Source organism: Camelus bactrianus, chromosome 13, assembly GCF_048773025.1.
Source record: "Camelus bactrianus isolate YW-2024 breed Bactrian camel chromosome 13, ASM4877302v1, whole genome shotgun sequence".
In the NCBI taxonomy this organism is placed as follows: domain Eukaryota; kingdom Metazoa; phylum Chordata; class Mammalia; order Artiodactyla; family Camelidae; genus Camelus; species Camelus bactrianus.
In genome coordinates, this window is record NC_133551.1 from 53,698,374 (window position 1) to 53,720,743 (window position 22,370).

At 51.8% G+C, this 22,370-nt stretch overlaps 1 long non-coding RNA gene across 1 annotated transcript in view; it reads right to left on the reverse strand.

The window, feature by feature from the left end:
• The window catches only part of LOC141579611 (uncharacterized), a 58,392-nt gene extending 36,680 nt beyond the window's left edge, over window positions 1-21,712 (reverse strand). The window contains exon 1 of the long non-coding RNA XR_012511342.1: window positions 21,366-21,712. This is a non-coding gene — a long non-coding RNA (uncharacterized LOC141579611). The remainder of the gene's footprint in view (window positions 1-21,365) is intronic.
• Between the last annotated feature and the right edge of the window lie 658 nt (window positions 21,713-22,370).

Genomic DNA, 22,370 nt, shown 5'->3' on the forward strand with positions numbered 1-22,370 from the left:
TGGTCGCTCAGATGGTGAGATGGTCAGTTAGTTGAATTTGATGATGGTATCAACGTGTGGGGTGAGGACAGGGCGTGTTCCCTGAGTGGGAAACAACCATCTGACCCCAAAGGGAGTTTTCTTGTGGCTAGAAAAACTCTCCCCAGGAGGAAATAGAGAACCCTCAAATGCTCCTCCCTTCCTTTCTCCTCTCCCCCTGCCCAAGACACGGCTTGCACCAAGGATCAGTGTGGTCCCCTTTCCGTCATCACCCGCAATGGCCCACTGAGGAGGACCCGGACCCGAGGCGGGGGGGCCTTCAGTAGCCCAGCATGATCACCCCAGGGAAGCACATGGGTAACCATCCAGCTGTCCTTGGTTGGATACGTGGGCCGCGGAGTGGCTTCCTGCAGGCTGGGGTGCTGCAGTGTAGAGAAAGCCCAGCGCTTAGAACAGCTCAGCTCATCCTGCCCAGGAGAAAGGTCATGTGCTCCGATATGAGTAATTAATTTTCTCCGAGCCGCGTTGAAAAGGTTAACCTGATTTATGGGACGCAATTGAGTGTAGAATGGGTTGTGTATCTTGTAAAAGGCCCGTTCCGGCGTCTGAGTCTATAGACTCGCCTACAGCTGGGCATCAGCTGGGAGCTGGCCCTGCCTCTTATGCCTTTATGCAGAATCCGAGGGAAAATCCCAAAGAGAGCCCCACTTGGCTGAGAAGTTGCTTCCTGGACTTCAAACCCTAGAGAGGGGTCACTGACGCAGGCAAGGGAAGGTGTCTCCTGCTCCTGTCACAACCTCCACTCAGCTGCAGCATCAGCCTTAATCTCCGCACAGCCGAGGGTCCAGGAAGAAAAGCCCAGCACTGGGCTTGAGTTCTGAGTTCCAGACCAGGTTCCTCCACTGACCCTCTGGTTTTGCTGGTAAGATATACAGTTTCCCCACCTCTAAAATGGGCTAAAGATTCCTTGCCCTCCCTGCTTCCTTCTTGCCATTTACTAGCTGTGTGAGCTTAGCCAAGTTACCTAACCTCTCTGAGCCTGTTTCCTCATCTGTAAATGGCAATAATAATAGTACCTATCTCATAAGGTTGCTATGAGGATTATATGAGTTAATATTTTTAAGAACTCAGGACAGTGCCAGGTCATAGTTTATGGAGCACAGAGTTTGTTAAATAAATGAATTAAGTCTTAAGATGAAAGATGACCAGGGACACAGATGTGTGGCTGTTCTTGGGAGGGTGATGGGCAAGGCTAGGGCCTGGCCAGCACCATCACCTGAGCCTTGGCTCCTAGCTGAGCAGGACACCAGTGGTCCTGGGGCTTCAAGGACTTATTGGACTATGTTGGACAGAAAGGGAGCTGATGGAGATGGAATGTTGTAGCCAAGAGAAGTTTTCTCTTTCTGATGTCTGTCTCTCCTCACCCAAGATGTAAGCTCTGCTCCCCAGAGCCAGCCAGAAGTCTGCCCATCAAACCCAAAGATGCTAGTCTAGCACCACCTAGTGGAAAGACTGAAGTCAGCATGGGGGTGGCTTCTGGGCCCCTCTTTGGGGGAGGAAAAGAAGCAAATGTGCTTTTAACCTATCCACCTGCCAGCCACGAGAAGGGGAAAAAGCACTCCAGCAGAACCCTCCCTGAGAAACTGCTCCAGCTGAGAGCTCCTCACTTTGTGCCTCTGTGGTATATAGTGATAAAGTATTCTATAGAAGATGAGTGGCCTGGTACATAGGTCTGCATGGATGTATCATGTGAGTGTTTCTGTATGTCTGTCATTACTGGTTAAGTGGGTTAATAGGTATGAAGAACTTAGACCAGTGCCTGTGCATAGAAAGCATTTAATAAATGTGTGTCATCATTATAATGTGTATACATGTGTATACTGTGTCTGAGTGTTCATGTAAATGTGGATGCATAGATTGTTTACATGTCTATATCTTTGTTTATGGATGTAAGCATGTATGTATATGTGTACCTAGAAATGTGTATGTGCTTATGCATGTATATACGTTTATGGATATAAACATGTTTGTATGTCCTTGAACATGGTGCACATGTAGATGGAGAGGTGAGAAATTTTATATGTCTGCATATATGTGTGCTTATGTACATATGAATGTATATGTGGATATATTTGTGTACCTTCACTGAATGGAGTGCCTCTGTATTGGTCTCTATTACTGCACAGCAATATCAGAAATTACCACAGACTTGGTCACTTAGAACAATATCCAATTATTATCTTGCAGTTTTCATGGGTCAGGAATTCAGGTACAGCCTAGCTGGTCCTCTGCATAAGGCCTCACAAAGCTGCAGCTAAAGTGTTGTCTGGGGGCTGAGCTCATCTGAGGCTCAGGGTCCTCGTCCAAACTCATGTGGATGTTGGCAGAATGTGTTTCCTTGGCAGTGTGCTTGTTCAGAACCAGCAGGAAAATCTCTGCCTCTCTGAGCTCTGGACCTTCTTTTAAGGGCTCACCTGATTAGGTCAGCCCCACCCAGGATAATCTCTCTTTTGATTAACTCACAATCAACTGATTAGGGACCTTAATTACATCTGAAAAATCCCTTCACTTTTGTCCTAAGATATCACCTAATCATGGGAGTGATATCCCATCATATTCACAAGTTCTACCCATATTTAAGGGGAGGAGATTATACAGGGTGTATACACAAGAGAGTGGGACTCTTGGGGGCCATCTTAGAATTTTGCCTACCATAAAGTGTGTGTGTGTGTATATGTATATTTTGGGCTCTGTATGTACACAGGATTGTGTATGAGGTTGCATATATGTGTGCCCATGAATGTGCTTCTTCTATGGGCTGTATTCTTCCCAATGGAACTGCAGGTTCCTATAATAAGAAGGATTTCAGCTCTCCCACTTGAGAAGGAGCTTTCCAAAGTGGGGTCTGTACTATCTGCCCCACATCCCGTGCCCCATGCAGTGTCAAGTCTGCATCTTGGAGGTGCTGAGTTACCATCACCATATCACTGGCTCACACACATGCATGCATGCGCACACACACACTGGTATGAATCACTCTGTGAGGCAGGATCTAGGATCAGATCTCACTCCTGCTCATTGAGGGAAGCCCCACCCCACTTCCCCAAACTGCCATGTAATTATAAAGTCACTGCTCTTTCCTAAAGGTGGTCTGAAGGTTGTCCCCCAACCCGGGGTCCTGCTTGGAACCCAGATGACCCTTCAAGTAGGTAATGGGCATCATGTCTTTATATGAGCATTCTCTAAAGGGATTACTAGCTCCAGGAGATGCTGGAGCCCAGGTGAGCTATGGCTGGAAAGTTGCCGATGGGCAAGTAAGTTTGTGAAACTCTGCCTGCTCTTACCCACCGCTTGGAAGTTTGCATTAAATATTAGCGCAGCAGAGGCTCTGGGAACACCTGCAATAAGGGAAACCTATCTGCCTTGGTTTAACCAGCACTGCCCACACTTATCTGTCCACACATCCATTTTTCTCTAAACATGTTGAACAGAACACATTTTGCACTCCAGTTTTAAGCCATTCTTTGGCTTTCTGGGAGGCTCATACAGGCGCTTGGGGTGATGGTAAGGATTCGAGGGGTGCTGTTGTGCAGGGATCCAGATCAGACACGGAGCGGGCCTTCTGGGAGGGAAGCAGGGAACCTACAGAAGTGATTTCACTGCATGTGGGAGTGGATGGTAAGTCCAGAGGCAATGGGGCCATGACATGGGCACCCTTGGATCCCAAACAGACCCTGGATTCAGAAGACAAATGGATGCTGACAAAGGAGGTTTATCCCTCCAAACCCAGGGTGCAAACTGGAGACTACAGTCTGAGATTTACAGGAATGGGGAGCACCCCAAAAGATATGGCTTAGTGGTCAGGACAAATTTTGTCAAAGCAGCTGACTCTCAGATCAATTGCTTCTGAGCTGCATGACCCTGCTGGGCAAACTGCTTAACCTTCCCGAGGCTCAGTTCTTTCATCTTCAAAGCTGTGGCTTTCTCACACCTAATTAGAAAGATAATAATAACTTATGCAGTGTTTTCTATGTGCTAGGCACTGTCCTGAGCATTCTGTGTTAGCTCAGTTAATCCTAGCAACAACCCCATAAGGTCAATACTGTGGTTATCCCCATTCTGCAGAGGAAGAACTTGGCACAGAGAGGTTAGGTGACTTGCCCAAGGACACAAAGCTAGCAAATGGCTGAGCTGGGATTCAAACTCAGGTGGTCTGGCTCCAGGTGTGGCAGGAATAGCCTTCAGCAAAGAACTGTTTAGTAAATAAGTGCTGACTGTTAGCTCCTGGTCTGCAGCTGGCCGAGAAGTTGGCTTCTTCAGACTCTCTTCCAACCAACAATCTATGCCCAAATGAGCAGCTGAGGGGAGGGGGCTCCTCTCATGAAGGCACAGGGCGGGAGAAGATCCCAGCTCCTCATGGGACAGAAAGGCGAAGGGAGGAATGCAGTGGCTGAGCTGAGACGTCAGAGGCACTTAGGGTTAATTTGTCGTGTGCAGAGAATAAATCTGGGGGTGGAGCTGTGAGCCAGAGCCGGGGGTGCGCGGGGTCGGGAACACAGGAACACATCTGTGCATCTCCCTGTCATCTTGAATTTCATATTTACTTCTGTCGATGAGATTTCGTCATGCTCGATTACAATTCATAGACTCGTGTTTCCCGATTTTATGCATCAAAATGCTCTGATTTACAGAGTCACCCTTAGCCTGACACTGGCCCCCTAAGGTGCCGTTTCTGAGCGTGGGCACTGAGGCTTGTCCTAGAGTCACGCAGAGGCCTCGTTTCTGGGTACAGTGGCCCCTGGGGAGCCTCAGGAGGAAGGCGGCAGGATTGGGAGAAGGCCAAGCACTCGTGTCTGGGCCATGCATGGGGACAGAGGAGCAACAGAACTATGGGGGCAGCCACCCAGCAGCCACAGACAGGCCCACACTGACCCTGTATCTTACCTTGTCCCCTTCCTCCTGCTCCTCCTTCAAACTGCTCTCTGGCTCTGAGACCCTCTCTCTCTTGCTAGCTTTGACAAAACGAGTGTTGCTTCTCACCAATACAATGTGGCAAAGGTGACAGGATGTCACTTCCGTGATTATATTACATAAGATGGGTCTCTTGGTTAGAAGCAAGTCCCAAGCCCTGCCCACATGCATGGGGAGGGGTTTATGCACGAGCACGAGGGTAGAATTCCAAGAAGACAGCATTATGGGGGCCACCTCAGTGAGTGCCACACAGTCCTCAAAGCAGCCTATGACACTGGCAACACCACCCCCGTTTTACAGGAAAGGAGACTGAGTTTTGCCAACGTTATGGACATTGTCCAAGGTCAACGTAGAAAGAGCAGAAAGAGACTGGCCGAGGACTTGAACCCTAGTCTGTTTGCTTCCACAACCTGACCTCTTCACCACCGGACAATACCATGAAAGGAAAACCAGGTGTAAACCCACACTGACCTTCTTGGAGGGAGACTGGGGCTATCACACTGGGACTGTCGCACCCTCAGCCTCCTCTAGGACATTGGGTCCTTGGAATCTTTGCTCATCCTCCTATCATTTGCTGGTCTCTTTGCTTGGGCTCCTGATTCCAGCTGAGCTGTCAGTTTCTCCAGGACTCAAGCTTTGCCTTCAGACTTTCATGCCCCAGCAGGGCCCACAGTACCACTTGGCTACTGAACTATAATCTTCTGCCTAACTTTAGCCGCTGGCACCTTACCACAGCTCCTCCCACTGTGGGCACTTCACTTGGTGCAAATTGGCTCCCCCATGCCATCACACACAAGCCACATCTCCTGCTTCAGTTCCCCTCCCTTATCACCTCCACCCCATTTATTTTATTATTTTATTTTATTTTATTTTATCTTATTTTATCTTTTGTTTGTTTTGGTTTTTTTCAACTCCATTCTTATGAGTCTTGTCCAGCCCTGTGTCCACACCCATACTTCTGATTACTTTCTCAAAAGTTATCACCATCCTTCATTATGCTATCCATCACCACTATTATGGCTTAATCACAATCTCACCTCTCATACCACCACTGCCACCATCACCTAACTGTCATCACTAATGAAACTGTCACCATCATCACAATCCCCTCAACCATCAACACCATCACCTCTAACTCCACAGTAACCATCACCACCTCCCTTTCCTCACACCACCTCTAACAACAGCATAAGCCCACTACCACGATCCACCTCCTCCTCATCACCACTCTCACCATCTCCATCACCACCACCATCATCACCATCATCATTGCCACTTACTAGAGCCTTTATTAAGCACTGAATCAGGGCCCAGATATTTTAATTGGGAACTGAACTAGTCCCCAGCTGAACTGAATTGAAGTTAGAAAGGCAGAGATCCCAATCTCAGACATTTCATGGAGGGAATGCTAATTTGTCACTGAACCAAGATTAGTTTGCCCACTCCCGTGCTGCCCTCACCTCCAACCCCAACACTCCCACGGTCCCTCAAGGCTTTCTCTATGTCCTCAAGTTTAAATAATGCCTGTCCTTTCTGATGCCACAGCCACCCTCTGTCCCTACGCCTCTCTGGGAGGCGGTTTCTCAAATACCAACCTCCTTCCCTCCCAACTTCTCCCCTGTCTGAGCTGGAGGCTCTCTCTAGGCCAGGCCCTCCTGATCCCGGCTGTTATTACAACTTCAGTCTTTGCCGGAGCCCAGGGAAAGCTGTGCCTCTGCCACCCCCACCCTGGGCAGCTGAGAGTCTGGCATTGATTACCAGCCCCATAATTACCCTGCAGGCACTGGCAGGGATTTCAAGGCTGATTGACTTCAAATGAGAAATCCATGGGGATTCAGGGAGGGCGGGGGACTCTTTGCTGGGGGAAGGGGTGGGGTGAAAGCCGCCCTCACCTGCATGGGCCTTTGTGTCCAGAACCACAGCTTTGACAAGAGGGCATCTACCTGCTGGGTTAATACCTGGAGGCCTCACCTAGAGACTGTGAGATACAGCCAAGCCAGGCCCCCTGCCCACAGGCACCTCTATCCTTAGAGAAGAGCTGTTCTGAGGGAGCCTAGACAGGCTTGGGGAAGAGGAGGGATGCTGGAGACCTCCTCCAGAGTAGACAAATTGAGGGCCTCTCCTTCCTGGGTGCACGAGGGAAAGCTGGAAGGTTGGGATGAAGGCTGGAGAGGGGAGTGGCCAGTTCAGTAAGGCCCCTCAAGGCAATGAAAGAAACTGCTCCTGGGCCCAGGGGAATTCAGGAGGGAGGCCCACTGGGAAATGCCTCCTGAAAGGAGATGCATAAATAAGCATCCTGTGACCCCACACACATTTACAAGCCCATGGAGTTTACCCCAGGCACCTGCACACTCACACTTATGTTCGTGAACACACTCACCCACCTCCTACATCCATGCACTCACAAGCTTAGAGGCAAAAATAAACACCAAAAGAAGGCCATCGCCCGTGTGTCCCGTCACACACACGCACATCCTAACCACACACACCAACACACGCCACGCCATTACACATGCACAGCCTCACACGCAAACATGCTCACACATCTTCAAGTGCATTCTCACACGCTCAGAAGCCAAATACCCAGAAAAGAGAGAGACATCACCTCCACACTCACGTGCTCCTTGAGAAATTGTGGAGAGGGCTGGGCCATGTGTTCTCTCCTCCCTCTCCCCCCACGCAGAGAGGTTTTTCATTTAAAAGTTGCCAGAGCCCCGGCTTTCAGATTACAGCCTAGACTATATAGGTTTCCTAAAGATAAGGCTGAGAAATTGATTTCAATTACCAAAGTGGAGAGGCTCCACTTCGCAGCCTCCGGAGCGGAGCTTTAACTCTGGAAACCCGGGAGCTGGGGGAGAGGCGTCCGTCACGCCAGGCACACGGGGAGCCCATGCACGTGCGCACCCGCGTGCAAGATCTTACAGGCACCAGTTTGGGCAAAGAGCCCGGGCCTCTGAGTCGCGAGGCCTGGGTTCCAGCTTCGATTCTGCCAATATCTAGCTGTATGATCCTGGACACCCATCTTTCTCCTCTCTAGGCTTCTCTTCTTGGACCACATTCCTGCTCCCAAGGGCTCCTGAAGCCTGAGCTCACTCCTGGTTGAACACCCATCTCTGCAGAGACTGTCAGCAACCCAGGAGACCTAAGCAGGCACTCAGATGGCCTAGAACACAGCCTCTTCTCCACTCTGGCCCCCAGCTAGCGTGGACATCCCCGAATGCTGGAAAATAATGAGGCCTGCGTTAGAGTAAGCATCGTTAGCTGCTACAACCAGCAGGCTCTGCAACCTGAGTGGCCTGAAGGACTGTTTTCTTATGCACACGAAGTCCTATGCGGGTGTATTAGCTTTCTATGACTGCCATAGCAAATTAGCAGAAAATTCGCAGCCTATTAAAAATACCATTTATTATCTCATAGCAGGTGAGATGTCTGAGCTGGAGTTTGACTAGGTTGTCTACTTAGGGTACCACAAGGCCAAAATCAAGGTTCTAGCCAGCAGGGCTGTTATCAGAAGTCTCTGGGAAGAATCACTCCCGAGCTCATTCAGGTTTTTGGCAGATTATAGGACTGACTGAGGTCCCCATTTCCTTGCTGGTGGTTGGTCCAGAGTCATTTTCAGCTTTTAGAGGCTGCCCACTTACTCTGGGTCATGACCTCTTCCATCTTCAAAGCCAGCCATGGAACATGAAGTCCTTCTCATATGACACATCTCTCTGCCTTCCTCTTCTGCTTTTAAGGACACATGTGATTACATTGTGCTTACCCAGATAATCCAGGACAATCTCCCTATCTAAGGTCATCTGATTAGTACTCTTAACTGTGCCTGCAAAGTCCCTTTTGCCAACTAATGTAGAATCCCCATGGATATAATTTCAGGGCAAAGGTCATGGGGCCAAAATTCTGCATGCCCCAGTGTAGCTCTCCTAAGTGGCTCTCCTCCAGTGATAACTCAAGGATCCAGGCCCCTCTGCCATGCAGTGTTGCCATCCTCGAGTTGTGGCCTTCAGTGTTGCTGCAGATAACTGCTGGATAATTTCGTGGGCTGTTTTCAAGTGCCATCCTGGAAGCAACTTACATCACTTCTGCCCACATCTCATTGGCTAGAACCTGTCACATGACCCCAACTTAACTGCAAGGAAGGCTGGGAAACGTGCAGGAGTACATGGCTCTTTGGAGCACACAGCTGGTCTCTATCACACAGCCCAAGCTCTAGGATTGAGAGGTAGAGGAGAGCCTGCCATGTTGGTCCTTTACAAAGAGAAGCAATAGGAAGCTGTATCTCAGAAACTTAGTCTAGGGTTCTCCTCTCCAGGGCCTCCCAATGGGCTCCAGAAAAGTGTACCAGTCTGCCCATGGGCTGAAGAGCCCTGAGATGAAGGGAGGGGAGCCACCCCATGTGCTGTTATCCTCTCGTGAGTTCAGGGGATAGAATAGGGAAGACTTGAAAACTCAGAGCCACATCCAGGGCGCAAGACAGAGTTGTGAGGTCTTCCTTGAGAGCACCTAAGGGGGAGTATCTGGGAGGTTCTTGAGAGTGCCAACCTCCAGGGCAGCACAGTGGGATCTTTTAGGAGGGCCAGCCTGGCACTGCAGTGGAAGGATATTCTGTTGACCATGACCCCTTCTCTTCTCTTCCCTTCCCTGTGCCTTCCCCAGAGTCCTCATGGTGATGACCTCTTCTCTCTTCATTCTTCCTACCTTTCCCCCCTCATTGAGAACCCATTACAAGGGGCCCATATCTGTGGGGCACACAGCTGTGTGGGCCAAGTGGAACTGTCTCAGGGAAATGCTTCCCTACGGTGCCAGGATTGACATCCTTTAGTAGAGGGGCAGGGAGGGGAAAAATGCCCAACCCTCTTCCATTCTGACATGACCTGGTTTTTCTGGGACGTAACTGTCTCAAGGAGCCAAGCATGAGGATCATCATAGCTACTGTGCATGACCCAGTTATCTAGAAATCTCTCCAACCATGACCTGACCTGCTCAGCTAAGTGCAACCCACAGGACTCTGCTGAAAACCAGAAAACTGTGAGTCATGGGTCAGAACATTCAATAGTCAGCATCATATCAGTGGGCAGATCTTGAGGCAGATCAGGGCAGATGATTTGGATTAGAAACTGAAACCCATTAGGGGGAGAGCTGGCTAAAGGAGTTGAGGATGGAACCCCCAGCTTTAAGGTTCCTGGGCAGCTGTGATGGGGGAGTATGATGGAAAAATCCGATCACGCGGAGAAGACACAGGTGGTGGTTATACTTGCAAATGAAGACTGAAATCAGTCCCAGAAAGTTAGAGTAACAGGCAAGAGACTTGCAGACAGCACTCAGGCCAGAAGACGTTCTTTTTGCTGCCTAAATCAACTGAATATTTTAAAATCCTTTCCACTGCTGCAGAAGATGTTCCAAGGCAAATCAGGAGTCGTTGCTCTGGGAAGGCTCTGTACAATCACAGCAAGACATGGGAATAAAAAACCACAAGAATAAAAGCGCAGAAATGGTATGCTCTGGGCGGGGGAAGCAAATATGGTCTGTACTTAAAGGAAGAGTCTCAGCTTCCGTACCTCCCACACCCAACCCCCACTTCCTGCTCCACAAAAGTCAAGTCTGAGATAAGGATTTGCATGCGAGTAGTTTATTTTGGGAAGTATCCCAGGGACTAGGAGTGGAGGCCGGAGAGGAGGAGGAAAATCCACTACAAGGGTGCATTATCAGACTAGCCACTGCTGCGGGCCACTGGGGCTCTACCCTGCTGGGACCTTCTGAGAAACACTTCAAAGAATTACCCATCTGCAGATAGACAGTATTTAACCACCAGCTTCTGAGCCCCACAAGGGCTGCCCCACAAGTGGCTGTGAATTCCCTCCAGTCGTGTGCCAGTAAATCCGCTCTGGATGGGGAGGGGCGAATGCCCTGATTTGCAGCATTTGCCAATTCCCATGGTATCAATACTCCCACCCAGGCTGATTTCAAGCCGCCCACAGCTAAACATCTGGCTAGCAAATTGTCTGGCTATATAACAATCAGCTCTTGCAAGCCGGGCCAAGCCGGCCTCAGCATGTCACTGACCCACGTTCCCAGGTTTGCACATTTATGGGTGTTGAGTGCATCCCCACAGGAGCCTCAAACCCTGGCACCAGGAGGCCCTGGGGCAGAAAGTGAAAGATATAGGATACAGCTGCACGAGACAAGGTTCTTGAACAAGAGCAGATAGAGAGACAGCAAGGCCCCCGGGGAGCTTATCAGGAAGCCGCCAGGCCATGTCAGATGGGACTCGGGAGAAAGCAGATTAAAAACCAGAAGCCCAGCCCCCGGGAGCCAAGAAGAGGGAAAGTGAGACAGTCATCAGGGTGGAGACTGCCCGGTGAGGAGAAGCTGGTGGTTAGGGCTGGAACCACACTGTAGCTACGCCTGTGGGTGACCAGCTGGGGATACTAGGTCCAACTCAAATTAATTTAAAACCTCAACATGGCTCATGCCCTAGGTGGGATCAGTTCTCCACTCTCCCTTTTATTACCTCAATGACACTCAATGAATTATTAAATTCTCTCCAAAAACCTTGCTCTCAGTGAAGCACCAGCACCAGTCCCATGAAATAGAGCACTGAGCCGGGCTCTCACGGGGTGGTGAGGACACAGGGCCACCCTGCCAGCATAGTCAGCTTTCCCCAGGCTGCCGCTCACGGTTCCCTCAGATTCCATCCCTGTAGCCCTGTAGCAGGTGGAAAGAGATGGTGGGCAACACCAGACCTCGGCCAGCCTCCCAGAGCATGGCAGAAGAATATGGCTCTTAGTCCATTCAGGCTGTTGTAACAGAAGATAATAGACTGATGGCTTATAAACAACAGACAATTATTTCTCACAGTTCTAGAGGCTGGAAAGTCCAAGACGAAGGTGCCAGCAGAGTTGATGCCTGGTGAGGGCCCACTTCCTGGTCCACACGTGGCTGTCTTCTCACTGTGTCCTCACACGGCAGAAGAGGCAAGGGAGCTCCAGGGTCTCTTATAAGGGCACTAATCCAACTCATGAGGGCTCCTTGCTCATGACCTAATCACCTCCTAAGGGCCCCAGCTCCAAAGACCATCACATTGGGAATTGGGTTCAACATATGAATTTAGGAGAGACACAACCATTTAGTTCACTGCAACTGCTTTGCTGGAGGACCCTCAAGGTGGAGGGAAATGTGCCTCTGTCCAGACCCAGGGTCCTCTGACCATGTCTTTCGCCTCATCTGTCCTCTTACCGTGGGCAGGAAGGGCCAGGGTCACAGAACCTCAAAGATACCACCTCCTGTCTTGGAGCTGGGTGTGAAAGACTAGAGGTGTGAAAGGAGGCACGCTGGGAAAAGTCAGAGGCAAGAGTCCCATCCAAGCCAGAAGGTCAGAGGGGTCGTGAAGGTGGACGATTTGACATCAGTCAGGAGACAAGGAACCAAAGGAACAAGACACATCCAAGTGTCAACAGCCAAGTTCATAGAGGATAGAGGCCCACGAAATAGCAGAGAAGAACCTCGGGGCAAATTTCTGAGCAGCCCAGAGAATTCTGGCAACATGGTGCCCCAAGTGTGTGGGCATTCACATGTGGGCACCTGCCTTCCCAGGTGCACTGAGGGCTGCGTCTAGGCACTTGCCAGGGCCCAGGAGAAGGGGGAGTATGGGCTGCGGAGTCCAGCTCTTCCCCCTGAAACATGTGAGAGGAGGGCCTTCTTCTCTCTGGTCATGGGGGGAGAGATCTGAGAAATCTCCCCTGACCTGAAAGAATTCACCTTCATGGTAGAGATTCAGGCCCAGGGAGGGTGCTTTTCAAGCAGAGTTCTTGCCTCTCCCCACACTCCCCACTGCCCACGGCCAAGGCCAAGCTGCTGGGGGCTGGGGATGGGTGGGCAGTAGAGAAGCTCCAGCTCAGGCCCGGCCAGCGGGGTCCCTCTAGAATCTTCCTCACCTTCAACACCTCCTCCTCTGCCCTCCAGCAGACCGGTCTCGGTGGACTCTGCCCACCGCTCTGGGAGGGGAGACGAAGGGAGAGCTTGGAGCCAGGGAGGACGCAGTGTTCCCTTTCCACTCCTCCGCGCCTTAATTAAGTACTTTCATTTCCCTCCTTCCTCTCCACACAGCCCTGGCTGAGATAAGGCATTGATCCCCTCCCAGAGGAGGAAGAAGCCGGCGGGAGACCCGCAGTTCTCTCTTTGTGGAACAAGATGGATGGCTTATTAGCGAGCCCTTAATTGTGTGGTTTGTAACTTGGGGAAGTTCAAAGAGAAAAGAAAGAATTCTGGACTGGGGACTGCCTGGGGGTTCATTTCTCCCCTCAAGGAGGGTTCTACTCAACATCCCTGTCCAGAGAGCCCAGTCCAGATCAGCCTAGCCCAGTCCCACCAAGGGGAGCCTCAGGAATGTTCTCCATGAAAAGGACCAAGGAGACCGCATGTAGCCAAAATAATGTTCCGTGTTGCCCAACCCAGCCAAGGACAGGCCCCTAAGCTGGGAGTCCAGAGACCTGGAGGTAGGTACCTGCTCTGCCACAGACCAGCTGAGTGACCTTGATCAAGACTTACCTCTCTGGGCCTGTTTCCCTTTTCATCAAAATGAGAGGGTTGGCCTGCATCCATGGTGTTTGAACTATGTGCGAGAACTGTGTGACAAGGGGGATGTGAAAAGGGAAGTCAGAGCCTCAGCTTTTTCAAGGCCCATGTAGATCTTCTCCATGTGTTGGGATTTCACGTAAGCTCCGTGACATTAGGCATGTTGTTTAACCTCCTTGTCTCAATGGCTTTAGCTGCAAAACGGACATGATAATAGAATCAGGATTGTCGGCACTGATCCGGTTCCCAGCACATAGTAGGAACTCCATCATCATTACCTCTTTTTAGAAAAGTTTTATGCTTTAAAAAATGATTTGATGCAATCTCACAACAGCCCTAGGTCAGGTAGTATTGTCCCTATTTTAAAGGTGAGGAGACTGGGCTTAGAGCAGTGGATTGTCTTGACAGCAGACACACAGCTGCCCCCAACAACCCAAGGCTGAGACCTCCTGGGTCCTCCCCCTTCTGGGGCTCAGGAGGGAGGGGTGGTGGTCTCTCATAGACCGGGCTCCCACCACTCACCAAGGGGAAACACTGACCATACCCAGCTAGACAGAAGGCGACTCCCCAAAGCAGATTTCAACCCACTCAGAAGCTAGGTCTCTTCTTGACCCTTCCTTGTGAAACAGGAGGGCAGGCACCCCGTCCAACACTCACACCAGGGGGAGAGGAAACAAAGCAGCCTCTCAAATTTCTGTTCAGTTTCCAAAAAACTAGAGTCCAGGGCTCCAAATATTCTCCCCCAAATGCAGATGTTGAGAATCAAGACAACAGAGCTTACTGCCAGGGTTTTCAAGCCAGGTGCTGTAGAACCCTAGGGTTCCTTAAAGGAGTTTTAAGGGTCAACCAGGGTGTCGGAGGCCAGTAAACTGGGCTCCTTCCACCCCATCCACCCCACTGCCCACACTTCAGCAGGACATCTCCACTTTATCTGTTTTGTGTTTGGAGTTTCCATTTGAGATTTCACTTTTGAAAAGACTGTAGTTTCTTGGGGTGTTTTGTTTTTTTTTTAAGTTTAAAAATCCCCATTTAGTGGGAAAAGCATGGAGCAGAGAGACAGAAAGCCTAATTCTAGCCCCAAATTTGTCCTATGAACTTGGGCCCATCCCTCCCTGTGTGTGTACAGGGATTGGGTGAGGGGCTTTGTCTCCAAGGGGCATTTCCACCTGTGGGTCTCAAGTCCGGCTTGACTCCCTGGGCTTCTCTGCGGGGTGGGAGCGAGGCCCGCTTGGAGGGGACATCCCCAGCTATCTTGGCTGCATGTCTCTCCAAAGCCACCAGAGGACTAATAAAGCCTGGAGTTGTTTTCTTCTTCATATCACTGTGGAAATATTGATACTGGCTTGCTAAACAGAAAAACAATTTTTCTCTCCTTATGGTGGGAGGAGAACAAGGGAAATGAGCCTGCTCATTAGCAAGGCCGCCAAAGGTATCTCCCGCCTCCCCACTCCAGGCTCCCCTGATCTTCAGGACGGCTTGGGGCTTGGACTAAAACACAGATGAGAGATGTGCATGTTTGCATTTAATTTGAGGCTGAAGTTCACAGCTCTTGGCAATGGAGAGCTGCATTCCAATACCCAGAACCAGGACAGGGGTGGTGGAGGAGTGATTACTGCCTATGAGGGCCAGTAATTATAAATCAAGGGCTTCGCGGTAATATCTGGGTCCTTTCAGTGTTTCCCTGGTGATTAACGCAGCACATGTAAGTCAGGGCCGGGCGGCTGATTGAAAGGGGCGTTGGCGAGGACTGGCCCTTTCTAGACTTCCGGGGAAGCCTGTCTCCATCAGTAATAGAACTCATGGCTGCCCTTTATCCTACCATACACTCCACCCTGAGCTCAGAGCATTCAAGACTTTATCTCAATATATCCCCACAATAGCCTGAGAGCAAAATGGGGATAGTGAAAGCTCCATTTTACAGCTGTGAAAACTGAGGCTCAGAGAAGGTTAATAATTTGCTCAAAGTCACAAAAGTTAGACTTTAACCAGATCTGTCTCACTCCAAGTTCCATAGCCTATGCTCTTAACCATTCTTCCAAGTTTCGGAGTCTACAGATAATAATAATAACAACAACAGCAGCAACAACAACAACAATAACTATTTATCTATTGAGGGTTTACTGTGTGCCAGGCACACTGCTCTAAGTGTTATTGGTTATCTCATTTATTCAACAATGTAAAAGGTGAGTGCCGCTATCCCCATTTCACAGATGATAAAACTGAAGCATGAGGAGGTTAGGTCAGCTACGCAAGATCACACACCTAGTTAGGAATGGAGCTAGGATTCAACACTCTGTCGTTTATCCAGATTGACTATTTCCTGTCAGTCAGAGGGCCTGGCAGGATGGGGAAGGGCTGAGCCGGGGCCGTGGACAGCTGGACGTGGCCAACACTACACAACCTCTTGCTGACTTTCTCGGTGACAGGCAGGAGGCAGAACTATCCTCTTCCACGTATAATGGGGAATTTTAAAAGTTTTCACAAAGGCACCAAGATACAACAGACGCTGCTTGCCAAAGCGAGGGCCTCGACCGATACTCCATCGATCCTGTGGTCTAACTCCCGTCTGGGAGATTTAAGTTGCAAAAGACTACAGCGGAGGGGAAGCAGCTGCCCTGGGGGTGGCCGGCACGTCCAGAGCAGGTGGGGCCAAAGGCTCTGCAAGTGTTTATATAGATCGAGGGAAAAGAGGAGCTTCGGGCCACACCAAATGCTGCCAGGAAGAGCAAGGACTCAACAGCGAGACTCCTGTGTGGAGAGGACCCATAGGAACGCAGGAGCCAAGGGGCAGCAGGAGATGTGCACCAGCCAGTCCCCGGGAGTGTGAAGCCTTGTTCAGACCAGAGCGAGGAAGGCATTTCACTGCCCCTCCCCACCTCCTCCATCCCCTTCCCCAACCCTGGGCAATTACCAGTCATATCTCCTGTCCCCTACAACCTGCAGCTGCCCTGGCTTGGGGAGGGGAAAGGTTTGACCTTGAATCAAATATGAAATGGGAATTATTACCTGGGACTATACATTCTAATTTCGGAATCGAAAACTGCTTTATACCTGAAAGGGACTTTTTAAAAAGGACTTATTATCTAAAAGTGAGCCAATAGGCCATGGAGGTAGAATTTATAAGGACAGTGGGAGACACAAATAGAGTTGCATTTTGTTTACATCCCATAAATTGCAGTTGGCAATTTTTCAATGTAACGGTTATACCTGCCAAATCCAGGATGCTGTGGGATGAGGCAGCCAAAGTAGAGAGAGAGATTCTGAAGTCCAGGCCAGAGCACAAGAATAGGATTCATCCCTTAATGGAACCATGCAAATTAGTCGGACTCTCTGGCCCAAGTCCTGAGCTGGTGTGTCAGGAGAAATAGCAACGTAACCTCCGAACCAGTTCAGTGTCAACAGCCACATACTCAGGGGCCCTGGGAGGCTGCACATTCCCAGCCCTGGCCTGGTCCTCTCCTTGAGACCCTCATACCCCTCACTAGTCGTTGGGGGTTGAGATAAGAGAACTTGGGAGTTCACGGCAAAGCCTACACTGAGCCTTATTCTGCAGGCAGTCCTAAATCACTGAAGGTAGCTGGGGGTTCCAGGTGCCTGAGACCCCAAGGGATTGAGAGGGCTAGAGAGGAGGCCTTGGTCCCTCAGGGAAAAGGTTTCTGGCTGCTCCTGGGTCACACTCACCCACCCTCTGGTGCCAAGTCTGGAGTTTGTAACTTCCCACAGTCCAACTCTAGGTCAGATCTGGATCTCCCGGGACCCAGGACCTCACTGTGCTGTTCCTGTCGCAGCTGCCCTCGCTGCTTCTAGCCTCTGAAACCTCTCAAGGGCCCAGAGAGGGAGACCCTCAGCCCAGACCGAGCATCTTCCAAAATGCCTGAGACTCGGTCTCTGCCTGGGCCTCGGGGCAGGCGGGGGGCCAACCGCCCAGGCAGAGGCGAACCAGGAGGGTGAAGGTGACACACCGCCCAGATCCCCTGAGGCGCCGAGGAGGGAAAGTGAGCCCGGCATCTTCCCCACAGGCCTGCTGTTCACAAGGAACAGAGCACGTTCTCTGTGGGCACGAGCTCCCAGCCACCCAGCTCCAGCCCGGGACAAAACATCAGCACCAGCTCCAGGTCAGATCCACCTCCTGTTCTAGAGCCATGCCCGGGAATCAAGCTGCCTGGGTTCAAATCCCTGATCTCCCACTCAGTAGCTGTGTGACCTTATGCAGGGTGCTTGACCTCTCTGCTGTCCCTTCTCCTCATCTCTCCAAAAGGCACTATAACAGGTCACGGGGAGGCTGAGTGAGTGACGACAGCGGGACATCGTTTGCTCTGCATAACTGTTCGTCCCCAGCCTAGTGTTGACTGCGGCCCTCGCTCACTTTCCTGGCTGCCGGGACTCAGAGGCCTGATTTAGTGCACTCGCCTCCCCTCTCCCTCTCCAGGATGGACTGGTTTGAATGTGATCTGTAATCTCCCCAAAGGCCCCAGGGGGACCCATCCGCTCCTTCCAAGAAGCATTAACTCAAGCAGTAACCAGCTCTCCACGCCTGTCTGGAGGCCAGGGCCTCGGGAGCGCTTCTGACTGCCACCGAGGCACCAGCAGCAGCCTCTTTTTCCAGCTCGGGAGTGGGATCCCATGGCAGTGACCCCCAGCCCAGCCCCACGCGTGCCCAGGAGCCCACCACTCCCCGGAGGTCTACTGATCTGTTGCCTGCTGAGTCCACCTCGTAGGGCTGGTTTCCAGGGTGAGGGGAGATGGTTGCAGGGCCACTTGGGCAGGGACCACAATATTGCCGGACGCCTCCTGCCTTCCGAGGGTTGGGAGCAGCCCTCAACCTCCCAGCCTACAGGCTAGACTGTAAATCCTTGATCCTTGCCAAGGAGGCCCTGCTTCCCCCGTCCCCCTGCTGGGGTGGAGGTGAGGAGTCCCCTAGGAACCAGGGCCCTTGTGAGCAGGGGACAGGGACAGGTTACTGAGGGGTCTGGTCTGGGAAACGGTGCTGGAGCCGGGAGAGATCCCTCAAGGGGACCAGCAGGAGCTGGGCACTGGGTGGGGGGTGGGGGGGCAGGAAGGGGCCTGACCACCAGCCCTGCCAGGGCTGACTCAGAAGTCCTCACACTCAGCTGAGGACATCTTGCCCAGAGCACCCACTCCCTATGTGCCGAAATTGGAACTGGGCTCCAAGAGAGGGAAGGGTTGTTCCAGCTCAGAGGCCAGAGGCCTGGGGCCAGGAGAGGGAAACAGAAGGCAAGTTTCTGCCTCCCCTCAGATTGGGGCTTCCTGAGAACAGAGCTTGTCTCTTCACAAGCACAGCCTCTCACACCCTCACTGGGCAGGCCCACCCCCTCCTCTGCCCTCAGACTGCCGTTCCAGACTTTCTCCACACTCCTCACCAGCCCACCTCGGCCCCCTCTCTCAGCTTCAACTGCCATTCAAGTTCACTGGGAGGAAAGCAAGGCTGGCTGGTGTGACCTGCCTCACCTCCCACCCCCTCCCATTCTGCTCTGGAAGGAAAGGAGGACTTTGTGCTCAGCCCAGCTCCTCCCTTGCCTGGGGTCAGATCTTTTAGAATCCCCTTCCCCTCTCTCCGGATTCCCCTCTCCCCTGTTTCCTTCCGTCTGCACTTACCCACAGGCAGGTCTCCTGCATTAAAACATAAAGACCCTTCCTCCACCCTCCTTCTCAAGCTGTCACCCCCTCCTCCTTTTCATAGACCTGCAACTTGAAAAACTGTCGGCTGGATTCTAACAGGGGTGTTCAGAGTGGTGGACACAGAAGTATCTGGTATCTAAGCCAGCTGTACATCATTTATTCAAAACCACTTATTGAGTGCCTACTGTGTGCCAGCCCTGGGCTAGGGCCTAGGACTTGGCGGTGAGCAAGGCAGGTGTGGTCCCTGCCCTGGTAGAGAGCCCAGCCCCACTGCTGCCCCGCCGTCCACTCCCCCAAGCCAGTCACAGGGTCTGGGAATCAGAGCAGCAGGAATCCCCCCTCGTGGGCTCCTCCCTCACCAAGACCAGCCGTCATGAGGTAAAGTAGATGCCAACATCCCTCCCCATGGGCCAGGCTCGGTCCCATTCAATCCTCCCAACAAAGCTCTGAGTTCACACCAGATTCCTGGTTTACAACTGAGGCATAGAAAGTTCAGGCAGCTTCCGAAGGCACCGAGCACCAGGATCGGGGTGTGGGCCCCATCTATGAATTCCTGACTCAGCCTTCTAGGGCTGTTACAGCCTTAGCATCCTTGATTCCTCAAACCTCCCCATGCGGTGCACTATTATGTTTCCATAAAACAATGAGGAAGCTGAGCTGAGGTTAAGAAACAAATTCCTATGGAAACTCCACCAAGGCAGACATTTCTCAGTTTCATTCACTCCTGCATCCTCAGGCTCTAAAACCACACCTAGTGGGAAACACTCAAAAAAACGTCTTGAATGAATGAATGAATGAACAAATAAATAATTGCTTCTGGGGTCAGCAGTCAGCGGTTGGCCCCACTGTGATCACCCCTGTTGACAGGCTGCCTCCCGTCAGCCCCAGCCCCCAGCAGTCCTCACAGCCGGAACACAGAGGCCCAGCCTCTGGCCCCAGAAGGTCTAGAAAATGAGGACACCCGGGGCCTCCATGGGATTTGATGCATGCGGTTGAAACAGAGGAAAATGCAATTGAATCGATGCCTGAAAATCAGTCTAGCAGAGAAACACTGAAACCCAGGCCCCTGAGTCTCTCTCGTTTGGAGTGGGAGAGGTGCGGAGGGGGCTCTGCCCACCAGCAGGTTGGCCTGCTATACTGTCTGTCAGCCTGTTCACCGACTCCCTGGCCAGGGCCTGCCAGCTCCTCGCCCAGCTCCTCCGCCCAGAGCCCCCTACCTCTTACTCCAGGCCCCAGCTGGGGTCCTGCTGGGCTGAGAAGGGACTGAGACCCAGGGAGAAGAGAGAATAGAGAACAGTAAATGATTCCCTGCCCCGCCCCCTCCCGATATGCACAGATGCAGGTTGCCACTCAAAAAGCAATCTCTCCAAACGTTTAAAAACTGCCTGCAATTTATATCTTGTGCTTGACAGAGCATCTCCAAGTCATTTCCCAGCACAAAGAAATACAGACTCCTGAGCCCAGGGGGCTGTTCCACCCCCAGCCTGGGTCACTAGGTTGGGTACCCCCTGTGGGGGAGGGGAGGGAATGAAGTGGGGAAATCCCCTGTGAGCCCCTTCCCACCTTGGAGGGGGTCAGAGGGACGTCCCAGAGGCCAGCAGCTGCAACCCCAGCCTGGAGTCTCTGAAAGTTACAGAGCTGGACAAAAGGGGTGTGTTCCTCAACAGACATTTATGAATAAGGCCCCCCTCTGTGGGAAACAGGTGACTCAAATGTGGGGTGCCCTGTGCTCTAAGACAGGGAGCACCGAAACCAAGGGACTCAGAGGAGGAGTGGCAGCCTTCTCTTGCCAAGCTGTAGCAAAGAGAGGAATTCCAAGTGGAGGCAGGCAGAGGCGGCAAAGGCTCAGAGGCATGGAGGAGTCTGCAGTGCTGGATGCAAAGCCAGAAGGGGCAGCCAGTGGAGAGGGGGGCATGGATAGGCAGGGACAGGGGGTGCCTGGCTCTGGGAGCTAGCCGTGTCCCCAGCATATGTCCACGGGGCCTTCAAACAGGAAGGGACATTGATAGATACACAAAGAGAAGCAGAGAAGCCAACGGGAAGTGGAGAGAGGCCACTCAGAGAAGAGGTAGGTCACTGTGGAGACCTGGAGACTGGGAATGTCCCCCTCCCCCCTCTCCCCTACCAGGGGATGGGGCCTGCAGTCCCACCCCATCTTCCCCTACCCTTCTTCTGCATGCCCCCGCCCCCACCACACTCACCTTAGCTCTGTTTTTATAACCCGCCCATCTCATTCCTTCCCAGGACCTTTGCCTTCGCTGTTCCCCTGCCTGCGGCACCCTTCCTGCAGATTCTCAGACAGCTGGCTCCTTCTTCTAATGCATGTCACCGTTCAGTGTCACCTCCTCTGGGAGGTCTCCTGTGATCTCAGTATCTAACCACACCTCCCTTTGCCCCATCAGCCTTTGTCATTGTCTTCAGAGTATTTACTGTCGTAGATGAGCTTATTATGGCTTTCAGTCGTTATTCTTTGTCATCGGATTAGAATGTTCCACTCATGGGAGCAGAGCCCTGGCCTGGCTTGTTCCCAGAGAGAGCCCCAAGCACCTAGAACAGTGCCTGGCACATAGTAGGCATTCAATAAATAGCTACCCAATAAATGAATAAGCCCTTCATCACAGCATCCGAGATTCTGATTCCCTGTTCATAGCAGAGCTCTCCTGCCTGCAGACTCCAGCCTGGCTGTTCTCTGTGTAGTTCCTTCTGCAATTAATCATGTTCTGTCGGTGATACCCTTTGTGTTGTCATTGGAGGCTGCACCTCATTCATCTCTGTCTCACCCCAGGGCCCAGCACATAGTAGGTGCTCAATCAGCAGTTCCCTGTCATTACTGCCTCCCCCATGTGAGTGATGGGCTCAGCAGCAGACTCCTGAGGGCAGGAGCAGAAGGGGCTGAGCAGACACCCCCTTACCCCTCCCCTTGCAGGTCCCTTTGGGCAGAAGGAAGGAGTGGAAAGGGGGCAAATCAGAGAGCTAGGGGCAGTGGCTCAGAAAGGACCAGCACTGTCAAGGACTCGCCATCCTGTCCTGAGGGAAAACACTCTTTGCAGGCAGGAAAGCAGCTGGTACAGCCAGAAAGACACAGGTCTTGGTCTTTGAAAGATTCGACAGAAACAGCATCACCACTTAGGAGCTGGGTGACCTCAGGCAGGCCGGTTCACCTCTCTGAGCCTCAGATCTCTCATTAGAAAAAAACGTGTCATTGG